Raw genomic sequence first — 6,568 nt, forward strand, 5'->3', positions numbered from 1 at the left:
ATGTTTCACTACTCATGAAATCACTTGAGAAGCGGTAAATTGATAAGTTTTTTCCAGGCCCGTCAGCTGCTTGAAAGAGAGTTTAAGGCATTGCTTTCAACCATAACGGAAAGGCGCCCAGACTCAACAGACTTGAAAGATCAAATGACGTGATAAGAAATTGTAAAAACTTTTGCTTTCAAAGAAGGCGGCTTTGCATATATGCTGTGCTTTTTATTTCCATAGTTGGGGTCGTGCAGTGTTGAGCAGCTATCAATTGGCAACTTTTCTCCTTTACCGTGATTGTTCTGTTCTTGTTTTCTACATTCCGCCTTTTTCAGTGTTTAAGTAAACTTTGGCGGTTCTTTTTCCGTTTTTATTTTTTATTTTTCTAACTATTGTGGTGCCATTTAAAAATGGTAACGACTTATTAATGATATGTGTGTCTCTTGCCACTTTTGTTTTCTGTTGTGACATTATAGCTTTTGTTCCTTTTTTCTTAATTTTGTATATTTTCATTATGCAAGGAGTCTAATTTTAATCAGGTATTATTCTTTTCTTATTCTTTTTTCTTGCCTTTTTCTTAGCTTCAATATTTCCAAACAAGTGCCATATCAGTAAAGAGGACAGACTGGTATTTATCAGTGTAATATTAATAATAGGATTAGAAATAATCTGTATAATTCAGTTTTGAACCTGGTTCCTTTAAAAGAAGGGATATATCAGGATTTGAAGTTGCAATGAGCCTAGAAGTTTGTTTTAAAACCGTGTACTCTGTATCCCCTTTCAGATTTCTTTTTTCTTTTTTGAATATCTGGAAACTGAAAACTGGTTGATCGGTTTTTTCTAGGGTTCAGACTGCAAACCTTTAAATTCAAGAATCATTTCGGACTATAACGTCGTTGGAAACCCTTTTTCTTTAATATTTTCGTAACATTATATTTTTGCATATTTTTGCTCTTATGCTCTTCTTATTACTATTTTTTTTTATTTGTGACAAATAATTTTCACCATCTTAACCATAGCAAATAAACTAAAGCTCACGTCCTACAAATTTGAAAATTATGCCTGGATAATGGATGTAAACAAAATTTACCTCTTTTTGAAATCTTCCAAACTCGGGATGGCGTTTTTGGAATTATTGAATTGCAACGTGTTTCAAAAATTATTACTCTAGCATAGACACGTGTGCAAGAATTTCTAAAATACGTAAAAATATTTGAATTATAAGAAGAAAATAAAAATTATGAAGTTTTTAGGGAGAAAAACTTCCCTAGCGTAAGTACCTTTTCCAGTGAAATTTAGTTGTCTTTTTTTTTTAATGACTTGATTAAATTATTTGGAGTCTCAGATGTTGAAGATAATGAACACATTGGTTTTGAACGAAACTTAGTTTCCTGTTTTCTGGGGCTCACTCACGCAAAATAGGGATAAAACTTGGATGGAAAATGATACTTCAATACTATTGTGTTCCCAAGTATTGTCTATGTTTCAACGTATTACGCCATTTGTGCGCATACGCAACGTATTTGTACGTATATGCTATTGTCGAATTATATGGTTTTTTAAGAATTGACCTACTTTTTCCCATTAACAGTGACACTTTTTGGCACCTCCTACTGAATGTAAAAATGCTCCCTTTTTAGGTAACTTATGTACCGAAAAATACGGTAAAAGAAGAATTTTTAGAAGGCTAGGTAATTTTGTATTGTAACGACTATATTTTTTATTCTTCGAAACCGAATTTTTATTAATACTCTTTTCTGAAATCTTTTCAGCCATATAGTTAAAACCAACTCTAATTCTGCTTGAAAGACTGCACAAGGTGACCGAAAAGTATTCTGACTAAAATTGTTTAATTTTATTCACTGTGTTCAAAAAACCTATTTAATTACCAAAATGTTAGAAAGTAAAATAAGAGTTTGCTGCAAGCTTCCGTAAATTGGCAATAACTTTTCAGTTATAGCTTGTAGGGTGATGGAAAATATTCACAATTTTTTAGCAAGGGTTAGAAGTGTTACCCGTTGGCCCGATACCCAGTCTCGAAAAAATGGAAATCCGCTTAACTATGGCTAACCTTTCTTATATTTAGGGCGGGGGTGGGATTAAAACTTGGATTTGAAATTTTGAAATGCGTGCTCGCCTAGCTGTTCTTTTTCTTTGGGGGTTGGGGTGGATTATTTGTAACTTTTCCATAACGTGTTCGTTGCAGGAAGGGTCTTTAAGTTAGTTTTGAAACTTTGGGAGCTTAAGATACACATTTGTCAAATTATTTTACTTTTTTGATTGACAGACCCGTATGAAAATGAATAAACAGGGCGAGGGGGGGGGGGAGTTCATTGACATACTGACACGTTTATTCATTTGGTGACATTCTGATTTTCTTATGGTGCAAGTTCTACATTATAACCTTTTTTTCCAAAATTTTGATGTCTGATTCAAATGCATAAAATGGAATCAGGGTTTACTTTTTGATACCATGCATGTTCTCACTGTTATGGCCTCTGTTAGCCTTTTAAACTTGTTTGGTAATTTATATTCCCAGGGGAATGGAGTCTTTTTTGGAATGGTGTCTCAATCTGACTATGGTCAATTGAGAGGCAATAAATTCATTTTTTTGTGAATGCTGAACAATATTGGGATAATATTTATAGATAGAAAGCTACGCTATTCTACAGCATTGGGGTTCCATTCAATTTTCTCTGAAATATATTTTGAGGTATATGACTCTTTGCTTATGTTGGGCAATCAGAGTAAAGGCCTTTTTTTTACAAGAAGTTTACGTGAACTTATATCACATGGATTTGTGAAAAAAATTTGCCTCAAAATTTGGATTTTTCAGAGTTTTGGGGTAAAAATTTTGTTTAGCGCTTTTTGAAGCCGAGAAAGGAGTGTTTTAACTTAGAAAATAAAATATTTTAACTTAAAAATAAATCCAAACTGCAATGAAATTTAATATTAAATTAAGATAATTATATGACCATAATATATATAATTAAATATTTTAAATAAAAAGGAAATTACTAAGCGCAATCTTTAGTATACCACATCCAAATATGTAATCGAATTATTTTTGATCTTCATATTCTTTTGTAATTTGTTTTGTAAGTTTTCTGAGATTCGTTGTGTTTTAGACAAACTTGCTGACTGTCTTTATCAGCTTAAATGGTGAAGACTTAAAGCTTCGAACTATTTCGAATCGAAGATCGAAGTTATCTTGGATAAAATCTCAACTGAACTTGTGATCCTTTTAGTTTTTTAATAGAAAAATAAAATGTTTACGAAAAACCTATGATACTGTTGCTACTTGGAGAAAACCTCCCAAGGGGACTATTAAAGTTTTTGAACTTTTTAAGTAGGATTCATCCACGAAGCGGGTAGAATAGCACCGCCCACAATAGAAATAACAAAAGAGGGAGCTATTCGCCGCGACATTTCCTCTCCTGAAGAAAAAACGGTTTCTTGGATGTGGTAATAGTCTAAACGTTAGACGTTGTTTGCGGTGCGGTAACATTAGACCGTTAAATGATTCAACGGTTTGATAGATCCTACTTATTAGCAAGAAAAGCAAAAAAACCATGATGGAGATTATTTGCCTTCTCTGTGTACTATGCCTATCCTCTTTTTTACTTTGTCCGCGGTGCCAATTATTTATTTTCTAAGAAGTCATTAGTATTGGTTTCAAATATGATTAGTCCTTCTCTCTCAATATCATATGTGGAGGCCACACTGTAAAACGAGAATCAAATATTCATATTTTGTCTCATATATTATTCATAAGTTGCACTTTTAGCGACACTCGATTGATGTCTTTTCCCTTTAAGGCCAAACTGGACAAAGAGATTCGAACGTCTATGTTTTATCACATATATGATTCTTATTTTGCACTTTCAGCGACCTTTGATTGAGGCCTTCTACTTTTGAGGCCATAATGGAGAACGAAAATCGAATATCTAAGTTCTGTCGCATATATTATTAATATGTTGCATTTTTAGTGACGTTTAGCTAAGGCCTTCTTCTTTTATATTGTTTCAAGTGGTTTTAAGCCATTCCCCGCCCCTGAAAGGAAATTACGATTTCTTATGAAATATATCACCAAAGACTTTTGTTTTGGTTTCTGAAAATATCTTAATCTTTTATTTTGTTCTTAAAGTATATTTTGTCTATATATTAGCGTATCTTTAGTAAATATTTTGATCTTTTGGTGCATTTATATTTTTCATTGCACTCAGAAATATAGTTAAAAAAGCTCCTTCTGAAAATACAGAGTGTAAACGCGACGGTCGTCTTCTTATTTTTTGTTATGGTAGAAACTTGTAAAAAAAAACCTTGATCCTCCTCAGTGTTCTAAAGCAGATTGATGGTACAATCGTTTTAATCGAATTTACCCTCCGACGAATTTCGACTCTTAAAAAGGGTACTAGAACTTTCGATCTCCGTTCGAATAAGCCCTTTCCAAATCTGACACAACCACCTTTTCCATCAAAAACTGCTTATGTTAACAATGGGCAACTAGCATATATAATGGTACAACTCCTTTTTATTGAACTTATCCACCGTGTCTTTCTTTTGACTTTTTGATTGTGTACCTTTGTTTTTACAGTTATTTAGGTTTCTCCTCCCCAACTTAAGTCAATGGTTTCTCTAGTCTTTAACTGTAACCGGCGTTGTTCGTCTCTCTGCCAATCATAACTTCGTTTTAAGAGTACAATAGAAGCCCGGCATACCCATCTACTCTTCTTCTTTTTTAATTGTTTCGTACAGTTGTTTAGGTCTTAAACCTAGTCAGGTAGACGCAAAGACCTTATAGTACTTGATCCCAAATGTTGGTAAAATTACGTCCAGAAATCCGTGATGATTTTAGTTTTTCTCTGGGTAGAATTATTGAGCTTTATTTAACTATTGTTGAGTTCTAACTACTATTGAAAATTTTACTCATAAGGGGTATTCGGCTCATGAAGAAAAGAAGGACGGAGATCGATTAATATAGCGTTATTTGGCGTCTGGTATTCTAAGGTCTCTGGGTAGGATTCGTTTTGAAGTTTCTGGTTCTTGTTAGTGAGGCCGCTTTCATTTGTGTGTGCGCATATTCATCTTGTTTGATTTGTTTTCCTTATTTTCTCTTTTTGTGTGTCTCACATCGTCTTTTGTATCTTTATTTTTAATGCTTTTTTTATGTTTCAGTATCTGTCCGTTGAACCTTCTCTTTTTTACTCTACTAATCACAAGTTAAATCTATGCATGGATGTTGTTAAAGGGTGTGTTTGCCATACCTTGTAATTTTTCATTTCTTATGCATAAGAGATTTCCAAGAAAAACGCACTTGTTATCTTGACTGCTGAATATCTAAAAAAAAACAACTTAGTTTTAATGGGACCTTTTTTAATAGTATTGGTTGGGCCTGAAGAGAAACCCAAAAGTAATGTTTAGGAGGGCTTTTCAGGTGCCTCACAAAACATGAACGAACATTCTTTTTCTTATTGAACATTTGGGTTCTACGTAAACAATGAAAGTTCTTCTGTCAAGAAAAATGTATTCATAAAAATGAACCTGAGTAAAAAAAAAAAACAATTATACTAAATAAAAATTACAGTTGCCTGCAACTTTCCATTGTATTTCCACTGTATGTAGCACTTTTATAGAGATAACTGTAGAACAAATTTTCAATGTATATAATTTTTTGAAGGCAATACAAATACCCAAAATTTTATAGAGGGGTTTCAATCAAAATGTTGGACACACTACCGACGCCCTGAAAAGACGTAGTCTTTAATATATTGTTCCAACGGTCCTTCAAATCCCAGTGAGGAAATATGTCTACAAATTTTCTGAAAAAGCGTATTTGTTTTAGAAAAACAGCCTGAGCCAAAGTCTAATGCCAGTCATTAAAATCTTTGCTGGGCCACGGTATCCTGATCTCAATCGGCAATACTATTTCATAAACAAAAAACCCTATTTCGTTTCACATTAGTAGACATCTTTATTTCACAAACAATGTATGGTATTGAATCATATATAAAATGGTGTGAAAGAATGTATGGTATAGAATGACGTGAAAAAATGGTATGTATTTCATTTCATAGCAGTAGGAACCTCTATTTCATTAAGAATATACGGTATCGAATGATGTGAAAGAATGGTATGAATTTTATTTCATATCAGTAGGTATTTCTATTTCATTTCACATTCAAAGGTACCTCTTATTGAATGAATGAATGAATGAACTTTATTACCCGTAAAGTATAAAAAAACACAAAGTACAGAGTATTATAAATAAATATAAATAAATAAACAAAAACAAATACGATAAACAGCGAAGAAAAACAAAATTCAAACTAACAAAAGACAATATGGACTAATCAACCAGTATCAATATGGAAAAAAGGCTGCAGAGGGTCATAAACGTGAATAAAGTTGACAGTCTTTTTACATAAATCATCACTGGAAGACCAAATCCGAGAAGGCACATCTACTAAACCAAATCGAGCAATTATTTTTTTGTTTCGGTGCCATCTAGGAAGCCGGAGGAGGAATTTGCAATATCTGAAATAAGCCGTACGTAGAGTATGTCGATCTTTCTTACGGAACA

Source organism: Artemia franciscana, chromosome 9 (assembly GCF_032884065.1).
Source record: "Artemia franciscana chromosome 9, ASM3288406v1, whole genome shotgun sequence".
Taxonomy (NCBI): Eukaryota; Metazoa; Arthropoda; class Branchiopoda; order Anostraca; family Artemiidae; genus Artemia; species Artemia franciscana.